The sequence below is a fragment of the Sapajus apella genome, unplaced genomic scaffold, assembly GCF_009761245.1.
Source record: "Sapajus apella isolate SASKATOON/1434 unplaced genomic scaffold, GSC_monkey_1.0 scaffold265, whole genome shotgun sequence".
NCBI lineage: Eukaryota > Metazoa > Chordata > Mammalia > Primates > Cebidae > Sapajus > Sapajus apella.
In genome coordinates this window covers 118,870-146,741 of record NW_022437205.1, presented here as the reverse complement: position 1 = coordinate 146,741, position 27,872 = coordinate 118,870, and the positions used below count along the sequence as shown (strand labels likewise).

Here is a 27,872-nt window from a genome sequence, read left to right as displayed (position 1 = left end):
TGTAAATATATGTTTTTATGTATATTTACATACATAAGTATATATTTATATATAAATATATATAAGTATATATGTATTTATATATAAGTATTTATACCTAAATAAGCTTAACACAGTATGTATACTTATATATATATATTTATGTATATAAATATATGTAAGTAAACATATATATTTATATACATAAATATATATATATATAAGTATACATACTGTGCTAATCTTATTTAGGCATAAATACATATCTATTTTTACTTTACTGTGTTAAGCTTATTTAGGCATAAATATATGTATTATATATATATAAATATATATATATGTATATATATATATACCTAATACATATATTATATATATATATTTGTGCCTAAATAAGCTTAACACAGTAAATGAAATAAAAATATATTACTTTATTATATAATTATATATATATATATATATAAAACTGTTAGCTTATTTTCTTTTTATAACTTTGATATTTATCCCTGACTCAGGTACGCTATCCTATCTTGACCAGGTGAAACTGCAATTTGGTAGTCAGCCTCAGGTCTACAACGATTTCCTTGACATCATGAAGAAATGTAAATCTCAGAAGTAAAAGACATGTGTGATTGTACTCAAGCTTTATAACTGGCATGTTGATTTTGGAAGGAAGAGGATATAGTTGATTTACTGGAAGATAAAGGATGCTCGTTTTTGGGGCTGAATTTTCGAAATCGTGCGTTTATTTTGTGCATTCCTTTATTGATGGAAATTACTGCCATTAGACTTTTTTTGTCTCCATTGGGTAAATTTTTCATAACTAAATTTTGTCCAGTGCTTTGTCTCAATCAGGAAAGTAACACTGGTAGTGATTTAAGCTACTTGGTTTTTTTTTTTTTTTTTTTTGAGATGGAATCTTGCTCTGTCACCAGGCTGGAGTGCAGTGGCATGATCTCTGCTCACTGCAACCTCCGCCACCTGTGTTCAAGCGATTCTTACACCTCAGCCTCCCAAGTAGCCGGGACCACAGGTGTGTTCCACCACACCTGGCTAATTTTTTTGTATTTTTAGTAGAGACGGGGTTTCGCCGTGTTGGCCAGGATGGTCTCGATCTTTTGACCTCATGATCTGCCCATCTCGGCCTCCCAAAGTGCTGGGATTACAGGCGTGAGCCACCTTGCTCGGCCTCTACTCAGTTTTCGAATTGGTTTAGATAACCTTAATATTCGGGCATGGTTCCCTGTTGTAAGAGTGTAACTCATCTGAACCATGTTATGCGTGCTGAAATGATGTATACTGGTATAGCAATGATTAGATCTTATTTGGGATTTGTAGCTTTTTATATATATTGCCTGAGTGGCTGGTTGGTAGGATTATTGCTATAAATGTATATTCTGTTCAAAATTTTGACCATTAAAAAAATCAGCTAGGCATGGTGGTGGGTGCCTGTAATCTCAGCTACTTGGGAGGCTGAGGCAGGAGAATTGCTTGAACCCAGGAGGTGGAGGCTGCAGTGAGCCGAGATCGTGCCACTGCACTCCAGCCTGGGTGACTGAATGAGACTCTGTCTCAAATTTTTAAAAAAATTGTGGCCAGGTATCTTGGAGTCTAAAGCAAAATGGCTTTGGAATTTTGGAGTTCTTTGTGTGTTAATTTTATAATGTATAGATTGTTTATCTGTTTTCCTGTTAGAGAAAACTTAGTAAAAAGTGAAGTTTTGGCGCAGCAAGGTGGCTCACACCTATAATCTCAGCACATTTGGAGGCTGAGATGGGCACATCACCTGAGGTCAGGAGTTTGAGACCAGCCTGGACAACGTGGTGAAACCCCATCACTACAAAAAATACCAGATGAGCCACGTATGGTGGCACATGCCTGTAATCCCAACTACTCAGAAAGCTGAGGCAGGAGGATCACTTGAACTCGAGAGGCAGAGGTTGCGGTGAGCCAAAATCATACCACTGCACTCCAGCCTGGGCAATAGAGTGAGACTCCATCTCAAAAAAACAAACAAACAAAAAATGAATCTTTCTCTCATCAGGCTGTTTGTCAAGCTTGCATTCCACCACTTTTCCTTTTGTTTTTTTATCAGCATCTGCACTTCAGGAGTGATTAGTCATGTGTCCTAGCTACTCAAAGGCCCCCTGAACTGATAATGAGATTCAACACCTTCCTGCCCCGACTACAAAATTGAGGTGCAAACCAATGACATGGTGAATGTGACAACTCCTGGCCAGGTTCATCTGATTTCCACCCATGGCATCCAGCCCCAGCCTCAGCCACCACCCCAACAGTCTTCCCAGCCCGCAGCCCAATCAGCCCCAGCTCCTGCCCAGCCATCTCCTCAGCCCCCACCTGCCAAAGTCAGCAAGGTGAGCACTTGGGAAATATTGCATCAATGTGAATGCATCCCTAGAAAGCACCTTCCTTTGACATTTCCCCTTTATGTAAGACTTAGATACTGAGACACAAGGTTACAAAGATTCATCAGAGAAAATGCAGTAGTTGCTTATGGTTCTCATTTACACACCATTTATTTAGATATCTATTTAAATCAACACAGCAACAACTTTCAAGGCCTTTCTCTTTACAGTTTCTGCTTATAAAACCATGAATATCCCAACAGGTGGTGACTCAAACATCATCTTACCATAGTCAAATTGTGCTACTGCCCACATGGTTATCATTTTATGAAAGTTATTTCATTTTCCAGATTACATCGAGCTAAGCAGAAGATTTAATGAGCAATGATGATGATGAAGATGGGTGTTCTTCGTCTAGAACTACACTGAGAACAGTAGCCACTGGCCACATAGGATTATTTAAATAAATTCAGCTTTTCAGGTGCACTAGCTTTCAAGTGCTCAGTAGCTACATGTGGCTATTGGCTATGTAAGACAGTACAAATAAAGGACAATTCCATCACCTCAGTCATACAGGACAGAGTTGGCATAGAAGACTTTGTTATGTGGAGCTACTACAATAATTGAGGTGTTGTCTTTTTTTGACACCAAAAGGCTAGGTAGAATGAGATTTTTTTCTATTTGTAGTGGTTGAACTATTAAGCTTAAACATTGCATATGAAAAAGCTTCCCTATAATTGGAGATGGCTTCATTTTTAAGGTTTTATTTAGAAAATACGAGATTGAGATATTTGTATCAGCATGTTTGAACCCTCTACAACGCCCACGGCTGCCCAGTATGATTCATGTTGTACTAAAATGACCTGACCTGAGTGATAGAAGTTGATACCTTGTTTCTCTGTAGTTTGAACTTTCTCTATCTCAGCTCATCTATGCACCTGAGGAGAATAAAGACTTTTTTTCTTCTTAGCCTTCCAAACTACAAGCACTACTCCAGCCAGTCAGCAGACTCCCCCACTTCCACCATATGCATCCCCACATTCTCCACTGGTCCAGCCTCACACACCAGTGACTATCTCGTTGGGAATGGCCCCATCCTTGCAGAACAATCAACCTATGGAGTTTAATCATGCCATCAACTATTTTAATAAGATCAAGAACAGTTTCCATGGCCAACCAGACATCTACAAAGCATTCCTGGAGATTTTGCAAACATAGAAGGTAAGAGGACTGCCCATTCAGCCTGTCTTAACCAGGCTACCCTCTTAGGGCATCCAGTCCAAGAAAAACTTAAGTCACAAGTATTGTGTCCATTATTCTTACTGGAAATTAACCAGTAGGAAACTATCATGCATGTTTATAAAGCCAGTTTTTGGGGCTTTTTGTTTGTTTTTGATCCTCAGCCTCCCAAATAAGTGGGATTACAGGCACCTGCCACCACGCCCACCTAAATTTTTTGTATTTTTAGTAGAGACAGAGTTTCACTATGTTGGCCAGGCTGGTCTTGAACTCTTGACCTTGTGATTTGTCCTCAACCTCCTAAAGTGCTAGGATTACAGGCGTGAACCACCGTGTTCAGCCTATAAAGCCAGTTTTATTTGCCTGACTTGATTACCCTGCAACATTCAGTCAGGATTTTTTTTCTGAGAGTTTTACTCTTTTTTTCTAGACGAGTGAAATGGCACGATGGCGGCTCACTACAACCTCTACCTCCCAGGTTCAAATGATTTTTATATTTTAGGAAGGAGATGGCATTTCAACATGTTGGACAGGTTGGTCTCGATCTCCTGACCTCAGGTGATCCTCCCACCTTGGCCTCCCAAAATGCTGGGATTACAGGCATGAACCACCGTGCCCAACCTCAGTCAGGATTTTTAAAGTCGCTACACCACAAAATGAAGCCCTGTTTTAGATTGTGATTGGTATAGTCTAATTAATCTACAGAAGGAGGATGGATTTCTTGAAGGTTTTGTCAGTTGGTAGTGGTCCCTGGGCATTAATATTTACTGCCCTGGTTTGGGCACGGTGGCTCACCCCTGTAATCCCAGCATTTTGTGAGTCTGAGGCAAGTTTACTCCTTCCTGGGCAACAAGAGTGAAACTCCATCCCTCCAGAAATTTACTGCCCTAGTTTTTTTTTTTTTTTTTTTTTTTTTTTTTTTTTTTTTTTTTTTTTTTATAGAGACGAGGTTTCACCATGTTGGTCAGGCTGGTCTCAAACATCTGACCTCGTGATCCACCCGCCTCGGCCTCCCAAAGTGCTGTAATTACAGGAGTGAGCCACCATGCCTGGCCTTACTACCCTAGTTTCAAAAGGAATTGTCATCCACCATGTTCCACTTTTTTTTTTAACTTGAAAGTCTGTACTCAAAATGGGTGCTAAGAATATAGACTTTCTTCTTACATGCAGCTTAAGTAGATAACAGTGATTCCATGGTATATATGTGCCACATTTTCCCTGTCCAGTCTATCATCGATGGGCATTTGGGTTCATTCCAGGTCTTTGCTATTGTAAACAGTGCTGCAATGAACATTCGTGTGCACGTGTCCTTATAGTAGAACGATTTATAATCCTTTGGATATACACCCAGTAATGGGATTGCTGGGTCAAATGGAATTTCTATTTCTAGGTCCTTGAGGAATCGCCACACTGTCTTCCACAATGGTTGAACTAATTTACACTCCCACCAACAGTGTAAAAGTGTTCCTATTTCTCCACATCCTCTCCAGCATCTGTTGTCTCCAGATTTTTTAATGATGGCCATTCTAAGTGGCGTGAGATGGTATCTCAATGTAGTTTTGATTTACATTTCTCTGATGACCAGTGATGATGTGCATTTTTTCATATGTTTGTTGGCCTCATGTATGGCTGTAAAGGGGTAACGTGGAGGATTTCTTTGTGGTAATTGAATAGTTTTGTATTTTAAGTCAGTGTTGGTTATTAAATTCTACACGTGTGATAATATCAACTATACATATTATATATGTATAGAATATAGAACTATAGGCAAGCATTGTCAATGCCAGTTTCTTGGTTTTGATATTGCACTATAATTGTGTAAGATGTTACCAGCTGGGTAAACTTGAAGAAAGCTATAAAGGAACTCTTTGTATTATCTTTGCAAATTTCTCTCTATCTGTAATTATTTCAAAATAAAGTTTTTAGAGCTAAAAAAAAAAAAAAAAAAAAAAACAGTGATTCCAGAAAGTGCAGAGATGAATGACTCAGAACAGTAGCCCTTTAACATGATCTCTTTTCATTTGCAATTCCTTGGAAAGAGCAGAGAAATGCCAAGGCAGCTGGAGGAAACTACACTTCAGCGTTGGCGGAGCAGGCTGTGTATGCCCAGGTGGCTCGTCTCTTTAAAAACCAGGAAGATTTATTGGCAGAGTTTGGGCAGTTCCTACCAGATGCCAGCAGCTCCACAGTATGTTTTATTGAGAAGTATTACACTATTTAAGATTATCATCTTAGATAAATTAGAAAACTGCGCTCAGAAGGGGACCTCTCCTAGATGATATTTATGTGCTTTGATAAGAGCATTAACCTCTTTGATGTGTCCTAATCAGCTTTTAAGCAAAACAACTGCTGAGAAGGTCGATTCTGGGAGAAATGATCATGGGGGCACTGTCAAGAAGCCCCAACTGAACAACAGGCTGCAAAGGCCTAGCCAGAATGGCTGCCAGATACACAGACACCCTGCAGAAACCACCCCTCCAGTGAAGGTGAGAATGGGCAGCAGCTGCTCATTTTCACACTCACAAGCCATTCCAGTGGACAGGTACTCTAGAGGTGGTCGTGTGTTCTTAAGTGTGTTAACGATTGGGTTAGTATATGTCACAGACACTCAGTGCAAAGTTTATTTGGCTTTGCGAGAGTATTAGAATAACATTGATCACTTGGATTACTGTACTTTTTTGAGTTTTTTATTATCTCTCTTTGCAATGGGCTGTAATCTCTTTATTATTTTGGTTGCTACTAAGAACTTCCAAGACTTAAAATATTTTTTCTTTTTTTTTTTTTTTTTTTCTGAGATAGAGTCTCACTCCATCGCCCAGGCTGGAGTGCAGTGGTGTGATCAGAGCTCACTACAACCTTTGCCTCCCAGGTTCAAGCAATTCTCCTGCCTTGGCCTCCCTAGTAGCTGGAACCACAGGCATGTGCCAGCATTCCCAGCTCATTTTTCTTTTTGAGATGGAGTTTTGCTCTTGTTTGCCCAGGATGGAGTGTAATAGCATGATCTTGGCTCACCATAACCTCCGCCTCCAGGGTCCAAGCGATTCTCCTGCCTCAGCCTCCAGAGTAGCTGGAATTACAATAATGCACCACCATGCCTGGCTAATTTTGTATTTTTGGTAAAGATGGGGTTTCTCCATGTTGGTCAGGCTGATCTCCAACTCTCAACCTCAGGTGATCCATCTCAGCCTCCCAAAGTGTGGGGATTACAGTTGTGAGCTACTGCGCCCAGTCTAATTTTTGTATTTTTAATAAAGACAAGGCTTTGTCATGTTGTCCAGGCTGGTCTTGAACTCTTGACCTTGGATGATCCACCCACCTCAGCCTCCCAAAATGCTGGGATTACAAGTGTGAGCCACCATGCCTGGCCCCTTCTTCTTATTTGATCCTTTAAATCTGTCTTGTGTTAAGAAAGAAGATCCTTGAACTTGAGAATTATTGCAAAAATGAGTGATCTCTGAGGTCTTCTTGTGAGTAGCACGTGCTTTGTGAGGTCTCTTTGGTCTAGAAGTCTGTCCTGCTCAAAGTTCTTTGTTGGGTTACCAGATATTATCCATATCATGTTAATCTGTAAGGCAGGACCTTTGGACTGTAGCAGAGGGAAGTCTTAAACTCACGCTAGTAATCCATTCCATGATGTTTTTTGTTATAGTAACACTGATGGTCTGCCTGCAGAAAACTGCTTGCCCCCTTCTTTGATGTGATACAGCTGTGATAGGGAGAGGGCTAGTTGTATGTGTTGAATACTGAATTCTTCAGCGAATTTTAAAGCAGTATGTAAGAGATAGATGTGTCTGCAGAATTAAGTAATAACAAAAAATTGTGAAATTTCTAATAGTAAGAGATGACTGATGAATAGTAAGTGACTTCAGGGTCTGACATATTAGGCATTACTGACACTGTTGATGTATCCTTTTCATTAGTGTTTGTAATGGTTTCTTCTTTTGAAATCAAGTTGGACATAATAATGGTTTCTCTTTCTTCACTTCAGTAAAGAGAATTAGTTATATGGGTAGCAAGAATCAGCTCAGTAGATACACTCCATGCTTGGATTTTTTTTTTTTTTTTTTTTTTGAGACGGAGTCTTGCTCTGTCCCTCAAGCTGCAATGCAGTGATGCAATATCAGCTCACTGCAACCTCTTCCTCCTGTGTTCAAGCTATTCTCCTGCCTCAGCCTCCAAAGCAGCTGAGACTACAGGTGCATGCCAGTACACCTGACTAATTTTTTTTTGTATTTTTAGTGGAAATAAATTTCACCATGTTGGCCAGGCTGGTCTCAAACTCCTGACCTCAAGTGACCCACCCGCCTTGGCCTCCCAAAGTGCTGGGATTATAAGCATGAGCCACTGAACCTGGCTTAGGAATTTTATTTTGAAGTAGTTAGGAAGGGAAGAGTGGAGTGAATAGATGAGGTGGTAGAGGGCCCCATACTACCTATGTCAGGAGGGGGACTACTGAAATCAAAATCTCCGGTGTGTTTATGTGTCTAGTTATATTATCATCATCCAAAAGGAAAGTCTGGTTTGTCTAAAGAGTTCGGTAAGAATTTAAATGGCTACCCACAGTTATAACACTGAACTCTTTACAGTGAGATAGTCACTGCTCTTTTTATCACTGGATGTGGAACAAGGCTATTAAATATCTAAGTATTTAAATATACTTAAATATTTCAAGTTAAACCAGTAATCTCTCAAGACAGAGCAGTCTTTTGGGATTGTTTTGACTGTTATTGCTTGTTCATGATAGATCTTAGCAATTCAGGTAAGTTCAGGGAAAAGTATCAGTAAAGTTATCTTCTCCTGTTAGGTTTGTCTGGTCTGAGATCAGTAGTCCTAAGCAAAGCTCACACTGGTGGTGATGGTGGTGGAAGTAATAACTACCATTTATCCAACTTAATCCTGTGGTTCTTATGTGCCAGGTATTGTGCTAAATACTTTATGTGGATTGTGTCATTTCATCCAGAAACAAGCTTATGAAAACAATAGGTGCTGTTATCCCTATTTTACTGATAAAGAAACAGTCTTATGTAGCTAGTAGGGCAGAAACGAGATTCGGATCCAAGGAGTTTGACTCCCTACCTTATTCTTCTAACCACTACTTTATTCTATCCTGATTTGGGTATTGAGCATTTCCTTCTTTGTCTTCCTCTTCAGCTTGTTGTAGTTTTAGAGACCAGTCTATCAACAATCCAGGTTCTGGAAGCAATACAGAAGCTTTCCCACTTGTCTGCTGAGAAACAAGCCAAATTTTGCTTGGACAACACCCTTGGGGGCACATCAGAAGTCACCTGGAGAAAAGCACTCCAGCAGATATATGCTGATAAGCAGCTGACATCATGGATGGTCTGAGAAAGTATTCCTCCATTGCTGTTCCAATTGTCCTTAAAAGGTACCTGAGCAAATGTGTCCTTGGTGCTCTAGTGTACTTCACTACTGCCTCAGTGTCTCATATATAAATAAGGCTCTCATTTCCAACCTGGTTGTCCCATGAGACCTCTCTTTCTCCCCAGCCCTGGTTGTTGAAATTCAGTTACAGAATGGAACTTCATTTTGGGGTTCTGTGTAACCAGTGTTAGAGAACAGATCTTGTAAGTTCATGGTGGAAGGCTTTGTGCGTGTGCTTGAGAGGAGTATTTTTAAATACGGAAAATAAAAGATAATTATCACTCATGTTCCTGCCGCTCAGGACTGTTGTTAACATCTTTTTTTTTATTTTTTATTTTCTAGACAGAGTCTCACTCTTTCACCCAGGCTGGAATGCAGTAGTATGAACACAGCTCACTGCAGCCTCAACTTCCCAGGCTCAGGCGATCCTCCCACCTCAGCCTCCTGAATAGCTGGGACTACAGGTATGCATCACCACACACCCAGCGAATTTTTTTTTTATTTTATTTTACAGAGATGAGGTCTTGCTATGTTTCCCAGGCTGGACTCTAACTTCCTGGGCTCAAGCAGTCCTTTTGTCTTGGCCTCCCAAAAGTGCTGGGATTACAGGCACAAGCCACACTGTGCTCAGCCCTCTGTCATTCTAGACCACACTGTGAATCCTTTGCTAGGAGCTTGGTTCTCTGTCAGTATCAACTGGTAAAAATTAATTCTTGTTGGCTGCATGGTTCATAAATAACCAGATTTTATTTGTCCTTGCTCATCTTCCCCTCAAGAGCTGGCACAAATTGGTGATTTCTTCTTCTTCCCTGTAGCATTTAATATCTGGCTTTTCAGATGTAGGTTATTCTTCAGTTTTAGTGCTTTTTTTTTTGTCTTAGTCTGTTCTCTTCTGAGTTATTAGAATCAGTTCTGATCAGAACTTTCCAGATTTATCCAGAGAAACATTGCTTTGCAAGTTCTCTACTGCTATGTTTCCATTAGCATTGTGAATGTTTTGCCAAGTCCTACAGCAAATAAATATGTTTAACTTTATTTTTTCTGGCAAAAGAAGAGAACCCTTTTCTTTTTTTCTTTTTTTTGAGACAGAGTCTCACTCCATCACCAGGCGCCAGGCTGGAGTGCAGTGGTGTGACCTCGGCTCACTGCACCCTCTGCCTCATGGGTTCAAGCAATTCTCCTGCCTTAGCCTCCTGAGTAGCTGGGACTACAGGTGCAAGCCACCATGCCCAGCTAATTTTTTTGTATATTTAATAGCGACGGGGTTTCACCATGTTGGCCAGGATGGTCTCGAACTCTTGACCTCCTGGTCCGCCAGCCTCGGCCTCCCAAAGTGCTGGGATTATAGGCTTGAGCCACCGCGCCTGGCCTGAAGAGAACTGTTTTCATCAAGGAATACTTACTTACATCTCAAAGATCTTCCTTGGAATGCTATTTGATAAATAACTGTTCTAGGTAAGTTATTTGACTTTGAAATAAATCATTTCTCCAAAATAAGTCTTGGATGAGTAATTTCCTCATGAAGCAGCTCAAAACAGGTTTGACAACATTTATCCCAAGTTGCCAGTAATTTTGACAGACCTAATATAGCTTTAACATTTCTTGAAATAAAGTAAGCCTGGCAGACATCTTTGTTCTAAACCCTCTGAATTCCCATGTGTTGTTTCCATCCCTTCCTACTTCTCTAGGTTAAAGATGAAAGAGGAAGAATGGTGAGAGGCTCAGAGAGCCTTTAAGAAAGTACGGCGAGAACAAAATAAGAAATACTACTTGGAGTCTCTGGACCACCAGTGGATCAACTTTACACAGAATGACACGAAGTCCTGAGGCCTAAGAACTTACTCAATGAGATTGATAATCTGTGACTAGGTCAGCTGGGGTTTTCTCCATCTGTGAGAGGACTCTCGTCTATGTTTAACACAGTTTTGATTTCTGGAAATTACCTTTGTTAAGTAAAGGTGAGACCCTCTAAGACCTGTTGATTCTTGCTTCGTAGCTACCATAGGCTTTTCTATTCCTCATTCTACCATTTTAAATCTAAACTTTGTCTTTATCTCTAGGCTTTTTGACTAGTTTCTTAGTTTACTATCCTGGTTTCAGATTATACCTCCGAGTAAATGCATTTTCCACTTCCCCCACTGCCTGTTTCCCTCAAACAATACTTTGTATTCATGTAGTCCCATCTCTTCCTACTACACCTTCAAAAATTGTCATCAACCACCAAACCCTTTGTAATCCTTGTTTATTCAGCATGCCTGCCAGGACTATAAATAGTACTAGGAGCTAGGATCAGAGATGAATAAGAAATCAATCCTGGTTTCTGTGGGCCCAGTTTTAGGAGATGGATAGAAACCTAAATCCAGTGCAATTGGGAATTCCTGGAGTGGGGTGATCCTGAATTTTAAAAACAGTAAAACGAGCTCTTGTGTAAACTTAATCAGGCCGGGCACAGTGGCTCATGCCTGTAATCTCAGCACTTTGGGAGACGGAGGCATATCACCTGAGGTCAGGAATTCAAGACCAGCCCGGCCAACCTTACAAAACCCCAACTCTTCTAAAAATACAAAATTAGCTGGATGTGGTAGTATGCACCTGTAGTCCCAGCTACTCAGGAGGCTGAGGAGGGAGAATCACTTGAAGCCAGGAGGCAGAGGTTGCAGTGAGCCGAGATCATGCCACTGCACTCCAACCTGGGTGACATAGGGAGACTCCATCTCAAAATAAATAAATTAAATAAATAAACTTAATCATCCATATTTTGCTGATGTTAGTTTGTCATCCTCTGTAACCCCACCCCAGAAATAAAGTAAATCCCAGACCTCATATAGTATCTTCTATATAAATACTAATTCTGAATTTTGAAAGATGGTCCTGCTGGGCTCAGTGGCTCACACCTGTAATCCCATCATTTTGGGAGGCCAAGGTGAGCACATCACTTGAGGCCAGGAGTTCAAAACCATCCTGGCCAACGTGGTGAAACCTCATCTCTAAAACATACAAAAATCAGCCAGATGTGGTGGCGCATATCTGTAATCCCAGCTACTATGGAGTCTGAAGCATAAGAATGGCTGGAATCCAGGAGGCAGAGGTTACAGCAGTTAGCCAAGATTGCTCCACTGCACTCCAGCCTGGGCAACAGAGTGAGACTCTGTTAAAAAAAAAAAAAAAAAAAAAAAAAAAGGAGGGTCCAAATTCTTTCCCACTCTCCATGTAAGTCATCAGTGTGTAGAAGGTACTTGTATTTTGACATCAAACCACATCTCTGTCATTACCTATTTGTTTCTGCAAGAGAGACAAAAATTATTGTTATGATCTTAAGTTTTGTTTTTGTTTTTTTGTTTCGAGGCAGAGTCTTACTCTGTTGCCGAGGCTGGAGTGCAGTGGCACAATCTTGGCTCACTGCAACCTTGCCTCACAGGTTCAAGTGATTCTCCTGCCTTAGCATTCCAAGTAGCTGTGATTACAGGCACCCACCACCATGTTCAGCTAATTTTGGCATTTTTAGTATAGACGGGGTTTCACCATGTTAGCCAGGCTTATCTCAAACTTTTGACCTCAAGTGATTGCCCTTCTCAGCCTCCCAAAGTGCTGGGATTATAGGTGTGAGCCAGCCCCAGGTCCTAAGTTTTTGATTAGAAAAATATAGACACTCTGGTGGATAATGGGGTGTATGGCTGCTGTGGTCCTGTAGGCATGTTGTTGCTGTAGACATCTCATAGAATACTTTTGTGTCTCTGTCCCATCAGAGGCAGGAGCAGGCTACGGAAGAGAATGCAGGTGTTTCTGTTGGGCCTCACCTCTTGTTTGCGTATGAACACAAATACTGGAAGATGCTGCTGCTCTGATTATCCACCACGTGAAGAGACAGAGAAGCATTCAGAAGGAGGAAAAGTATTAGATAAAGCAAATCATACATCATTTTATTCCAGATTTGCTCTTTGCCCAGAAAGGTGATTTGATGGTTTATGTTTGAATCTTACAAGCATGGGAAGAAACTAAGAGTCAATTACCCCAGCGGAAGTTCTAAGGAACTCCTTTCATTTGCCTGGGTCTTAGAGAATGTGGGGGTTCATCCCGAGCTAAATGTCCCCTTCTTCCGCACCCCTTAATACCCCATGTTTGGGTCCCCTTCCACGAACACTCTCCGTGGAAGCCGTCTTTCTCTCTCCTGGATTTTCCCTCTGGAGTGCCCTTCCACACTCTCATGGAAGCCTGTCTTCCCCTCCTAAACTTCGTCTCTCTCTGTTCCCGAACACTCTCATGGAAGCTGCTTTTCTCTCCTGAATTCCTTCTTTCTGGATTCTCTCACTCAGTGTGAGAGCTAGCTGCTTCTTTCTCTCTCCTTCTCCTGTTTCTCTCTCTAAGTAAAACACTTTCTACAAACACTTTTGAGTCTGGCAATTACTGCGCACTGCACCATGGTCCCCTCTATCATTCTTGAGAGGGCAGGAGAACGAGAACCTGGAGAAACATCCTCTCAGGGGAGCTGAGGGCACCCTGAACCCCAATATTACAATAACATCTTTTAGAATACTCTGCCCACCTCACTCATCTGCCGTTCCCTCTGAGTTAGGTTTGTGGCTGGTTTTGTGTGTTCTTTTCATGGCACCCTGGGAACTATAAATATGTTGTTCTTTACAACAATGATGTAAAAAATAGCTTGTAACAGATAGTCACGTTTCCACTTCTTGGACTTGAGTTCTTTTTTTTCTTTTTTCTTTTTTTTTTTTTTTTTTTTGAGACAGAGTCTCACTCCGTCACCAGGCACCAGGCTGGAGTGCAGTGGCGCGACCTTGGCTCACTGCAACCTCCGTCCCCTGAGTTTAAGCAATTCTCCTGCCTCAGCCTCCCGAGTAGCTGGGACTACAGGCGCATGCCACCACGCCCAGCTAAGTTTTGTTTTTGTTTTTGTTTTTGTTTTTGTATTTTTAGTAGAGACAGGGTTTCACCATGTTGGCCAGAATGGTCTCGACCTCTTGACCTCATGATCCGCCCGCCTCGGCCTCCCAAAGTGCTGGGATTACAGGTGTGAGCCACCACACCCATCTCTTGGACTTGAGTTCTGAACTCCCAGAGAGATTGTTGGTTAACTGGTTTTTGTTTGTTTGTTTGTTTGTTTTTGTAGGCCCAACTTTTCTGCTGATTTATTATAAGTCCCCAATAGGGCTTAATTTTACCTTTTCAACATCCTGTTCTGTGTCTCCCTTGGCTGTGTTTTCCCATATGCCGAAGAGGTGGGCATTGATGTGGGCCATGTGAAGACTGGCAAATACCTTAAAATTCTCTTAGTGATGACTCTGGCTTTATCCTTCATGTAGGAATTCTGTATGGGCATAATCCTGTCAGCTGAGTGGATGATTTGAGGTCTTTTTTTAGCAGAACTGTCTCCCTTCTTGGGGGCTGAGGGCTTCATGGGGAAGAGGGTGAGCTTGGAGCCTTACTCCTTCAGGTGCTCAACATTGGCCTGCAGGGACGTGGTGGACTTATTCCACCCTCTTGTGGGTGCTGGTCACTCTTAACTCTTCTAAGCTGAGGCCCCTGCCAGTTTGTACTTGATGTGATACCTCACTGTGGGTCACCTTACCATGGGACAGATGAGTCCAGATGCAGGATGCAGCACAATGCAGTGTGCTGTTCCTTACATCTGCAAATCTGGGCTGGCTGGTTGAACCACGTGGCCATGAGCCACTGCGATTTCTTGTGGAAGTAGGGCTTTAGGATCATGCTGTTGCAGCTAGGCACTGTGGCTACCTACAGCCCTCCTCCATAGAAGAGCTCAGCAGAAAGGCAGTAAACTACTTAAGTGAAAACTTGTAAAAAGCAAATTCTAATTCCAGAGTCCACACTGCTGCTGTAGAAGGAAAGAGCTTGTTGCTCAGTGTTCTCTGGGGCTAAAATATGGAATCCTTCGCATTGTAACCATGCTTTTCCCTTGCTTTTGGAAGGGCATATACCTCTGTACTCCTCCTGCAGTATCTACTCAGGATTGAGGAAGAGCCCTTCACATAACTGAGCCTTAGCATTGGGGGAAGGTTGTCAGACAGCTGTTTTCTATAAGCTGAAGAAGTTATCAAGCCTTTCCATAAGGGTTCTGGTTGGTAACTGGAAGAAATCATTAGATGGATACATCATCATCTATAGTCATACTGTTTCAGACTAATCTTTTTTAACTTCCCTGAAATTTATATAAAATACAGACTCCAGTTACCCTGTGCTTACGTTTCTGATTACAGATTTATTGCTGCTTTAGCTAGGAAAAAGTTTCATACCACAAGCACAGTTTTAAAAAACACCCAATAAAACTTTTAATAATTCTGAGCTTGGTTTTTGAAACAATTATTTACTCTAAGCACCTGGTTATGATTTTGAATCAGTAATACATACTATCTCCATCCCCCCTTGTTTTCCATGGAAACAGAGGTTTCATTCAGAAAACCCCAAAACAGTTACTCTTTTTTTTTTTTTTAACACATGGTCTCACTCTGTTGCCCAGGCTGGACTGCAGTGGTGTGATCTCAGCTCACTACAGCCTTGACTTCCCACCTCAGCCTCCCAAGTAGCTGGGACCAAAGGCACCCCCATGCCGGCAAATTTATTGCATTTTTTGTAGAGATGGAGTTTTACCATGTTGTCCAGGCTGGCGTCAAACTTAAAGGCTCAAGCACTTCACCCCTTGTCTCTCTCTGGGCTAACCTTCAAGGTGGGAGGCTATTTCCCAAACAGAAGTGACTCTCTGAGTCATGCCTGAGGTGGTGACCAGCTGATGCGATGGGAGGAACACACAGCACTTGTGGGGGGGGCAGCCTGCATTTCTCTTCTTGCCTGTAGAGAAGCCTGCTGGTCCAGAGTGGAAACCACAGGGAGGATCAGGACATTCTTGCTGCCACTAGTTCTTACGACTCTGTTGGAGAGGTTTCAGGTGGACAAGTGGCCCCCAGGACGTGAGGTATCAAGTATAGCCTGTTTTGAGGAAGGAAACCCAGGCATCTGGGGTTACCTCTCGCCTCTGTCATCCAGAGTGCATCTCAATAGAAGAGAGAACAGGCCAGCTGGCGCCTCCGGAATTTCCTTCCTGTAGGTGGCAGGCAAGGAACCCTAACCCTAAAACCATAAACATATCACCTGTCGTATGTGATTCCTGAAGCTGTAAACCAAAATCCTTTTCATATGTGATTTCTAAGGCTGTAAACCTAAGATTCTTCCACGTGTAATATCTAAAGTATAAGCCTATATAAAGGCAGAACCTTCCTTTGTGGGATGAGTGGAATTTGGACAAATTATTCCTCAGATCCTAGCTGTAATAAAGACTTCTTCCTTCCCCATTCGGTGTTCGGGAGCTTTGTTTCTTGAGGTTGCTCCTGCTACAGTTTGACCCCAGCAGACCCCAGACATGTCTGTAGCTACTGGTCTCACCTAGCCCCAAGGCATCCCTCACCTGGCCCCCTTCTTCTTGCCAATAAGGTGTCTCCAGGGTGTTTGGCCCCGGATGGAGCTTGTCCTTGGAGGACAGAGGTTTGCTGCTGTCCAGGTTGTTACTGAGCTTTTGCTTCATGCCTTAGCCATACCTTTCAGGCACTGTCAATAGAAAGTCATTCTAGCTTTATATACTCAGAAGTCAATTATTTCCTCACTGATCTGAGATGCCTCTAATAGTTCAAAGTACCGTGTGTGCATGGATTGATTTCTAGGCTATCTCTATTGCATTGGTCTTTGTTGCTAAAACTTTGCCATTTTAATTTTTCCCTTTGTTTTTACCAACAATGAATGTGATATTTATGGGATCAAAACTGTACCTGAGGATGATGAGGAAGAGACGTTGGTTGCCAAGGTCCGTGTGTTGGACCTGAAGACTCTTCCTTGCAGAAAACCTAAAGCCTCCACTGGGGTCAATTAGGAAAACTATTTTTCAAGTACAGTGAACAGGGAGGTGATGTGCTGTCTAGAATTTAAAAAAAAAAAAAAGCTGATCCGTGCAGGCATTCCCCATAAGCAGCATTCCAAGGTGTGGAAATGGTGCGTGGACAATCACACAAGAAAGTTCAAGGCCAACACTGGGCCTGGACACTTCCAGACATTGCTGTAGAAGGTGCTGGAGAAACAGAACCCAGCCTCCAAGCAGATTGAGCTGGATTTGCTGAGGACTCTGCCCCACTTCAGAAGGCATATGGAAATTACGCAACGTCCTCCTCGCCTTCTGGTGAAATCCAGATATCGGGTACTGCCAGGACCTAAACAGGTGGATGTGCGGCATAAAATGTTCCCATTTGCCATTGGGCAACTTTTAGGCCCAGTGCTGCCTGGCAGCTCCCTCCCTTCCAGGTTGGCCAAGAAAAGTCAATATTTTAAGAGAAAATGTTGTTGCAGCAAGCCAGCGTTCACAACACAATATCCCCATTTCTAGAAGAACAGAGAAACAACATGCTTTCAGAAAGTTTTAAGAAAATAAGAATTAAATTCATTTGAAACACTTGGAGTCTCATTTTTTCTGTTTGCCCTCATCACACCCAGGTTTTGATCAGAAGTTGGATTTTATTAGTTTATAATACATGGAGTGGAAATTGGTGGTCATCCCTAGTTTATACAGTATACAGGATCTTTTTGTGAATCAAGAAGTTGCCCCAAACAATTATTCAATCGATTGAAACTTAGCCCTTGATGGACTTAAACTGGTTTCCTTTTCAACTAGAATCTTGTAAAGATCTTGCATACTTTCATAGGCAGAGGATGCTGAAAAGCTTCTCATGTTTTCTTGGTGACCCAGGCTCATCCTCCTGAGCTGTGCAGGGATGGGATGAGGCCCCAGGAGGACTCAGGTCTGCTCCCCATGAAGCTCTTTCCATGACTGCACTTTGCTCTGACTGCTTCTTACCTGGTTGGCATGCTTTCTGCTTACTGCTATCCTTACAGTTCATTTATATTCCTCTCTGAGTAATGAAAGTAGGTAACCAAGCTTGTTAGAAATATGGATAAAAACATGCACATGAATGTTCAGTGCAGCACTGTTTACAATAGCAAAGACCTGGAATCAACCCAAATGGCCATCAATGATAGACTGGACAGGGACAATGTGGCACACGTGCACCATGGAATACTATGCAGACATAAAAAACAATGAGTTCATGTCCTTTGTAGGGACATGGATGAACCTGGAAACCGTCATTCTCAGCAAACTGACACAAGAACAGAAAATCAAACTGCATGCTCTCACTCATAGGCGGGGGTTGAACAATGAGAACACATGGACACAGGGAGGGGAGCATCACACGCTGGAGTCTGTGGGAGGGAAATAGGAGAGGGACAGCAGGGGTGGGGAGTTGCTGAGGGATAACATGGGGAGAAATGCCAGATATAGGTGAAGGGGAGGGAAGCAGCAAATCACTCTGCCATGTGTGTACCTATGCAACAATCTTGCATGTTCTTCACATGTACCCCAAAACCTAAAATGCAATAAAATAAAATAAGAATATGGATAAAAGTTGAGTGTGGTGGCTCATACATGTAATCCCAATACTTTGGGAGGCCAAGGCAGGAGGATTGCTTGAGTCCAGGAGTTTGAAACTAGCCTGGGCAACATGGTAAAATCCCATCCCTACAACAAATACAAAAAATTTGCCAGGCCCAGTGGCTCACACCTAGTAATCCCAGCAGCACTTTGGGAGGCCAAGACAGGCAGGTCACCTGAGGTCAGGAGTTTGACACCAGCCTGACCAATATGGCGAAACCCTATCTCCATTAGAAATATAAAAATTAGCCAGACGTGGTGGCACACACCTGTAATCCCAGCTGTTCAGAAGGCTGAGGTAGGAGAATTGCTTGAACCTGGGAGGCAGAGGTTGCAGGGAGCTGAGATCACACCAGTCCACTACAACCTGAACAACAGAGCGAGACTCCATCTCAAAAAAAAAAAAAAATTAGCTGGGTGTGGTAGCTTGTACCTGTAATCTCAGCTCCACAGGAGGTTGAGGCAAGAGGATCACTTGAACCCAGGGGGTTGAGGCTGCAGTGAGCCATGATTACACCACCAAACTCCAGACTGGGTGACAAGAGTGAGACACTGTCTCGAAAAAATAAATAAATAAATAAATAAATAAATAAATAAATAAAAAAGATACGGATAAAGTAAGAATGAAAAAGCTCTGCGTGTGTACCTTAGGAATTGTGTAAACCATGCATGAGCTGGCATTCTCAGTGCTGACATTTCTTTTCTTTTCTTTCTTTCTTTTTTTTTTTTTTTTTTTTTTTTTTTTGAGACAGAGTCTCTCTCTGTCACCAGGTGCCAGGCTGAGCAATTCTCCTGCCTCAGCCTCCCAAGTAGCTGGGATTACAGGTGCACGCCACCACACCCAGCTAATTTTTTTTGTATTTTTAGTAGAGACAGGGTTTCACCATGTTGGCCATGATGGTCTCGATCTCCTGACCTCGTGATCCTCCCGCCTCGGCCTCCCAAAGTGCTGGGATTACAGGCATGAGCCACAGCGCCAGGCATCTCAGTGCTGACATTTGTCCTGGCTGCCCATGGGCCTTTTTGCTCCTGTTCCATGCCAGGTATTGACTTCCAGGTAAGGGTTTTCTATTTGTGTCTGAAATAAGAGTATTACAGGAAGGGAGTTTTAAGCTGGAATGTTATTTGGTTAAGACATGAAACCTAATGGTTTCCAAGAAGTTGTTGTCCCTGCGGTGGTGAGGATAGGGCAGCCCCTCTGTGTGCCCTGAGAAGGTGTTGCTCCTAGTCTCTGTTTTTAAAAAACCTGTAAGTAGGATCCTACCCAATAAAACAGTTTTGTTTTGCTTAAATCCACCATTCACACTGTATACTCAATCTAAAAATTCCTGGAGGCTGGAAACTCCTAAAACTCAGGCCCCTGATGCTCAGAAGTACCCAGAACTTCAGCAGGACAACTGTTGCCTTGTCTAGATGACTGTGATTCTGGCCTATCATCTGGGATATTGGTGAATTTAAGTGATGTCCTCAAAGGCTCTGCTGCTTTCAGACTCTCTATGCCTTCTGGCACCAGCGATTGCTGTGGATTTGGTGTCTGTGCCTGTGTGTGCTGTTTTTCTCTCCTCTGTCTCTGCCAGTGGTCACCTTTCTCCTTTCCACCCCATCCTTGCCTACTTAAGACATCCCCTTCCCACCTGTCCCAGAACTGTTTTTCCATTGAATTTTAAATGAGTTCATTATGGTTTTGTCTAAGAAATACAATTCTGAGAAATGGCTTCAGGGATTTTCCCATGAGTTTTGCTCATAAGCTTCCTGGCATGGGCAGAGATTTTGGGTTTCAGCTGAATAGAGGGAGGCCTTCCTCTCACTTCTGTCTTTCCATCCTCCAGCTCCAGATGCCCACTTGAAGCCATAACAGGGCTACTGATAAGTATCCTCTTGATGAGTGACAGCATGTAAATCGCTGACTCATTTCCATTATGAACAACATAGCAACTGAGACATGTGGTCCCCTTCCCCTGCTGTGCATGCAGCGGATGCGGTGCTGTTAGACAGCTCCTCCGAAGAGCCCTCATCTGCAGCCCATTTCATTCCTTCAGCCTGGAAGCAGGCTGGCATTGGGAAAGCTGTTTTAAGCCATCTGTATTTTTTGTGACTTACATTCACATCTGGATTTTCTGTGCATAAAAGGATTCTTTGGAACATCTTGAGAAACTCAATCAGCTGCATTTGCAAAAGTCTTAAAATGAAAACTTTTTTTTTAAATGAGGTTGGTTGATCATTGGGAAACAATATCATCTTTGATCAAAAATCAAATAAAAGTGGGGGAAAGTAGCTTTCCTTTTCAAATTTTAGGAAATGCCTCTTTCATTTTTTTGGTTTTTTTTTTTTTTTTTTTTTTTTTTTTTGAGATGGAGTTTCGCTCTTGTTACCCAGGCTGGAGTGCAATGGCACGATCTTGGCTCACCGCAACCTCCGCCTCCTGGATTCAGGCAATTCTCCTGCCCCAGCCTCCTGAGTAGCTGGGATTACAGGCACGCGCCACCACACCCCGCTGATTTTTGTATTTTTAGTAGAGATGAGGTTTCACCATGTTGACCAGGATGGTCTCGATCTCTTGACCTTGTGATCCACCTGCCTTGGCCTCCCAAAGTGCTGGGATTACAGGTATGAGCCACCGCGCCCGGCCTTTTTGGTATTTTTAATGAGACAGGGTCTCATTCTGTTGCCAGGCTGGAGTGCAGTGGTGTGATTGACAATCACTGTAGCCTCCTCCTCCTGGGCTTAAGTGATCCTTCTGCCTCAGCCTCCAGAGTAGCTAGGACTACAGGCGTGTATCACCACTCCTGGCTGATTTTTGCTTTTTAGAGATGGGGTCTTGCTGTGTTGCCCAGGCTGGTCTTGAACTCCTGGCCTCAAGTGACCTTCTTGCCTTTGCCTCCCAAAGTGCTGGGATAATAGGCATAAGCCATTAAGCCAGGCCCTTATTATTCTTTATTGTTGACCTAGAAATGGTTATGGCCATGAGAGAGAAAGTGGCTTAATGCAGACGGTCCCTGTGGAGACTGTGGTAGCAGCTGTCTGTGCCTGGGCGCTCATCTCCCTTTGCTTGTAGGTTCCCTCCTGTACCTGAAACAAGAAGACGCTTTCTGGTGTCTTGTTACCATAGTGGAAATTTTTATGCCTCTGACTATTACACAAAGACTCTTATAAGATCCCAGGTATGTTCTAAAAATTCCATGTTTCAGTCACCAATTTTAGAATTGCCACTGAAATGTGATCTTAATTAAACCTGTGAGTGCATGGGCGGGGGTTGGGGGGAGGCAATGCAGTTGCGTATGTGACTTCGGAGACTGATTCCTGAAGACAGCAGACCACATTTCAGAGATTGGCCCCAGGCGTGCTTGGGGACTGGTGTGTTAGCTCAGCCTCTCAAGAAGCAGATGCCAGTGTGGAATGAGACACACCAGAGACTTCTAAGGGGAAACCCTTGTAAAGGACAAGGGACAGAGAAGCAGGAATTAAATTTGCATATTAAACTCCAATCGTATAAATAGGAGTATATAATAGAGCGAGGCCCCCCTAGTCTTCTAGTTACTCTTCTCAATTTATTCTATGTCTTAGCCGGGCACAGTGGCATGCACAAATTTGTCTCAGCTACCTGGGAGGCTGAGGCGGGAGGATCATTTGAGGCCAGGAGTTCAAGTCTAGTCTGGGCAACAGCAAGACCCAGAAAACAAACTAAGAGAAAGTACAGGTTGGCACAGGCCCTTAGATCTGGGGAAAGCAATTTGTTCCAAAGCTGCTTGAACTTACAAGACTACCAGCATCCACTCCCTCTAACTTGTAATGTACACCAAATACATATCAATTTTTTAAAAAAACTCCGTCCCCATTTTCAAAAGTTCACCAGTTGAGATGGAAACTGCCTCTGTGGGTGGGACTTTCTAAGAGTTTCAGAATCAGAAAACCTTCATTTTTGTTTTATTTAAAAATGATTACTGGCTGGATGTGGTGGTGCTCACACCTGTAATCTCAGCACTTTGGGAGGCCGAGGTAGGTGGATCACCTGAGGTTAGGAGTTCAAGACCAGCCTGGCCAACATGGTGAAACCCTGTCTTAAAAAATAAAAATAAATAAATAAAAATGATTACTTATGTTTGTTCCTTATGCTTTATTGAATACTAATGCTAGCTGAGAATGAAAGGATCCCACAGAGATCTCCATAAGGAGATTTTTGGTTTGGGCTGATGTGTTGTTGAAAACCACCAGTTTTATTTTCCTGCAATAAAGGAGTCTTGGCCTAGCCAGTGAAAATTGCCCCTCAGACCAAGTGTCTGTCCCCAGGGTGGGCACTGTGCAAGCCATGTCCCCAAGTCCCCGGGGGGCCATCACTGCCCTGGAGTCCAGCCTTGTGCCTGGACCCACAGGCTTTTCCACTGATAGATTTCCCTGTTTATTCCACAGGTTATTTTTCATTTTTCCCTGGCACAAGTACAAGGAAGTTTTAAGTACAAGGAAGAAGAGATCTTGAAATTGCAGGTGTCAATGTCCGTATTCAAGTATCTCTGCTACTTCACTCACACTATCCTTGATGCTATCCTGGGAGGTCTCAGATGTCAAGGAGAGCAGTAAGCCTGGCCCCTGCCTCCTTAAGAGCAGCCTGTCCTTGCTGTCTTCAAACTCAGAGCCATCCCGGGTGTATACTGTGGGAGAGGGCATTGCTTTCCAGGGAAAAGAAAGAGCAAGTGGTGTAAGCCCCAAGTAGCCTTACGAGGGAGGAACTGAGATGAGGATTCTGTCCTTTATCCTACAAACATAAATCCCCACAACCAACAACAATCATTTCATTTGTCTGGAAAACATTTACTGAATGCCTACTGCGTGGCAGGACATGTGCCAGGCACTGAGGATGATGGGTGGAGAAAAAGGCCTGTCCTGGAAGCCCTTGCTGGGGACACTGTTGTACATCATTTGATCAGTGCTGTGATAGAGGGTACCCAGGCCAGAGAAAGGCTGAGTAAGCTAGGCAAGGGCAGCGAGGAGACAGTCTGGGGACAGGGGTCCTTCAGGAGCAGTGCGGAACTGTGGGGCAAGTGTGTTTGGGGAAGTGTGGCAGAGGCTGAGCCCAGCTGGCACCAATGTGGCTGGGCCGTAGCAGAGCTGGGCTGTCAGGGTGCTTACAGACTTCACTCAGGACTCGAGGCTGCATCCTGAGAGTTCTGGGAAGTCACTGCAGGGTTAGGCAAGAGACACACAGGTCAGATTGGGGCAAGACTGGTGGCTGTTAGAGGGCTCTAGGGACAGAGGTGTTCTCACAGATGGAGAAGAGGGGCAGATTGAAGAGAGGGAGAGAGGAATTTGACTTGGAAGACACCTGGGTTTCTGGCCTGGGCAGCCAAGTGTTCAGGAACCTTCCCTGGCCACACGGTCATTGCCTGTGCTGGTCCAACTTCATCCATACATCCCCTGGACAGCAGCTGTTGGCTGCTCTGGCCCTGGCAGCTGAGATGGACACTGGGAGCTGAAGGGGCTGGCTGAGGCCATGCCAGGCTTCCTGGAGGTTGTCACTATTTTTTTATTGGGGAGTGGCTTTGTAATAGTTTCAAGCTTACAACAGCACCAGCAACAGTGTCCTAGTGTCCTGATTTCTGGCAAATGAGAAAGGCTATCATAATCTTATTTACTGGGGAAAGTTTGATTCTGAGTCCTGGGGTGAGCCTGGAGAGTTTCTGTTCATCTCACGTTGGGTCAAGATTGCTGAGAGTGACACAGAGTGAGCTAGGGCTGTGTCAGGAGCGCTGCTGCCCACAGTTCTGTGCTAGGGATGGTGGTGAGTGGATGTGGCCTTGGTGAGTGCCCGGACTTTCCGGGCCCCTCCCACACTGCTGGGCCTTGCGTGGGCCTGCCACGCCCTCTTGTGAGCGGCTTGTGGTACCTTCTTCCCTGCACAAAGCAGTTTCCCCTGACCAACAGGTACTTTAAGGAGTGCCTGGCCACGGTGGCAGGCTTCCCGATATTATCAAGACTGCAGGGGCCCCAGCACTTTGGATGCCCGAGGTAGGTGGATCACGAGGTCAGGAGATCAAGACCATCCTGGCTAACGTGGCAAAACCCCGTCTCTACTAAAAATACAAAGAATTAGCCAGGTGTGGTGGTACGTGCCTGTTGTCCCAGCTACTTGGGAGCCTGAGGCAGGAGAATCGCTTGAACCTGGGAGGTGGAGGTTGCAGTGAGCCGAGATTTCGCCAATGAACACCAGTCTGAGTGACAGAGCGAGACTCCGCCTAAAAAAAAAAAAAAAAAAAAAAACTGCAGGGGCCCCTGACCCACCTCTGGGCTAGAGCCTCTGTGTTTTAATCAGCTCCCCAGGCTGGTGTTTGCAAGTAAGCCGGTCCTGCAACACAGCCATTGGCCTTTGGAACTGGAGGGAGGGAGTTGTGAAATCAGCTGCATTCAGGAGATGGGAATTATACACCATTGAACCGGGCTCTGCAGCAGGACTTCTGGGAGACTTTCAAGGTGCTGAGCATCGTCTCCCAAATTTAGCTGACCATGGGGCACCTTCTCAACTCCCAGTGGAATCTCCCAGGCCTGAGGCAGAGGTGGGTTCTGGCCTCCCTGGAGCCAGCCTGTGCCCAGGGGCCTCTGTCAGCTCAAAATAACACTTTGGGCTCACGTTCTGCAGCGCAGGAAGGCTGGGCTCCATAGGTTTGGGGTTTGCAGGGACTGTGGGCTGACAGCTGTGGGGGAGAAAGGGCTGGTGGTGGGGGCCCGGGGCCCCATGCCCCATTCACACAGAGCCTCCTCTCATCTGGTGGGTGGCAGTCTGGTCCGCAGAGCCAGGCAGGAGGTGGAACCTGAGAACTCCCCATGCAGGGATCCCTGTGCTCGGGCTGTCCCTGTTCTCTGGTGCTCCCAGGTGGATTCACTCTAACAACTGTTTCTTTTGCTGTGCAGAAGCTGTGGAGTTTAATTAGGTCCCATTTGTCTATTTTGGCTTTTGTTGTCAATGCTTTTGGTGTTTTGGTCATGAAGTCCTTGCCTATGCCTATATCCTGAATGATTTTGCCTAGATTTTCTTCTAGGGTTTTTATGGTCTTAGGTCTTATGTTTAAGCCTTTAATCCATCTGGAGTTAATTTTAGTGTAAGGTGTCAGGAAGGGGTCCAGTTTCTGCATTCTGCACATGGCTAGCCAGTTTTCCCAACACCATTTATTAAACAGGGAATCCTTTCCCCATTGCTTGTTTTTGTCTGGTTTGTCAAAGATCAGATGGTTGTAGATATGTTGTGTCACCTCCGAGACCTCGGTTCTGTTCCATTGGTCTATATCTCTGTTTTGGTACCAGTACCATGCTGTTTTGACTACTGTAGTCTTGTAGTATAGTTTGAAGTCTGGTAGTGTGATGCCTCCCGCTTTGTTCTTTTTGCTTAGAATTGACTTGGCCATGCGGACTCTCTTTTGGTTCCATAGGAAGTTTAAGGTATTTTTTTCCAGTTCTATGAAGAAGGTCATTGGTAGCATGATGGGAATAGCATTGAATGTGTAAATTACTTTGGGCAGTATGGCCATTTTCATGATATTGATTCTTCCTAACCATGAACATTTAATGTTTCTCCATCTGTTTGTGTCCTCTCTTATTTCATTGAGCAGTGGCTTGTAGTTCTCCTTGGAGAGGTCCTTTACGTTCCTTGTTAGTGGTATTCCTAGGTATTTTATTCTCTTTGTGGCAATTGTGAATGGCAGTTCGTTCTTGATTTGGCTCTCTTTAAGTCTGTTATTGGTGTATAGGAATGGTTGTGATTTGTGCACATTGATTTTGTATCCTGAGACTTTGCTGAACTTGCTTATCAGTTTCAGGAGATTTGGGTCTGAGACGATGGGGTCTTGTAGATATACAATCATGTTGTCTGCAAATAGAGACAATTTGACTTCTTCCTTTCCTATTTGAATACCCTTTATTTCTTTTTCTTGCCTGATTGCTCTGGCTAGAACTTCTAATACTATATTGAATAGGAGTGGTGAGAGAGGGCATCCTTGTCTAGTGCCAGATTGCAAGGGGAATGCTTCCAGTTTTGCCCATTCAGTATGATATTGGCTGTTGGTTTGTCATAAATAGCTTTTATTATTTTGAGATACGTTCAGTCAATACCTAGTTTATTGAGGGTTTTTAGCATAAAGGGCTGTTGAATTTTGTCAAAGGTCTTCTCTAGATCAATTGAGATAATCATGTGGTTTTTGTCTTTGGTTCTGTTTATGTGGTGAAATACGTTTATAGACTTGCATATGTTGAATCAGCCTTGCATCCTCGGGATGAAGCCTTCTTGATCATGGTGGATAAGCTTTTTGATGTGTTGTTGCAATCGGCTTGCCAGTATTTTATTGAAGATTTTTGCGTCTATGTTCATCATGGATATTGGCCTGAAGTTTTCCTTTCTTCTTGTATCTCTGCCGGGTTTTAGTATCAGGATGATGTTGATCTCATAAAAGGATTTGGGAAGAATTCGCTCTTTTTGTATTGTTTGGAATAGTTTCAGAAGGAATGGTACCAGCTCCTCTTTGTATGTCTGGTAGAATTCGGCTGTGAACCCATCTGGACCTAGGCTTTTTTTTGGGTGGTAAGCTCTTAATTGCTGCCTCAACTTCAGACCTTGTTATGGATCTGTTCAGGGTTTCAGCTTCTTCCTGTTTTAGGCTTGGGAGGAGGCAAGTGTCCAGGAATTTATCCATTTCTTCCAGGTTTACTAGTTTATGTGAATAGAGTTTTTTGTAATAATCTCTGATGATGGTTTGAATTTCTGTGGAATCTGTGGTGATAGCCCCTTTATCTTTTTTTATTGCATCAATTTGGTTATTTTCTCTTTTCTTTTTTATTAATCTGGTTAGTGGTCTGTCTATTTTGTTGATCTTTTCAAAAAACCAGCTCCTGGATTTATTGATTTTTTGAAGGGCTTTTTGTGTCTCTATCTCCTTCAGTTCTGCTCTGATCTTAGCTATTTCTTGTCTTCTGCTAGATTGTGAGTTTTTATTATCTTGCTCCTCTATCTCTTTCAATTTTCACGATAGGGTGTCAATTTTAGATCTCTCTTTCTTCTCATGGGGGCACTTATTGCTATATATTTTCCTCTAGAGACTGCTTTAAATGTGTCCCAGAGATTCTGGTATGTTGTGTCTTCATTCTCATTGGTTTTGAAGAACATCTTTATTTTTGTCTTCATTTCATTGTTTATCCAGTCAACATTCAAGAGCAAGTTGTTCAGTTTCCATGAAGCTGTGCGGCTCTCAGTTAGTTTTGAATTCTGAGTTCTAACTTGATTGCACTGTGGTCTGAGAGACTGTTTGTTACGATTTCTGTTCTTTTGCATTTGCTGAGGAGTGATTTGCTCCCAATTATGTGGTCAATTTTAGAGTAGGTGTGATGTGGTGCTGAGAAGAATGTATATTCTGTGGATTTGTGGTGGA

The 27,872-nt window shown here is 43.2% G+C and overlaps 2 pseudogenes; both read left to right on the top strand.

Moving 5' to 3' along the window:
- Nucleotides 1–10,831, top strand: part of LOC116545407 — a 19,294-nt pseudogene extending 8,463 nt beyond the window's left edge.
- Nucleotides 10,832–16,716: 5,885 nt separating this feature from the next.
- On the top strand, nt 16,717–23,043 carry LOC116545406 (annotated as a pseudogene).
- Nucleotides 23,044–27,872: the final 4,829 nt, after the last annotated feature.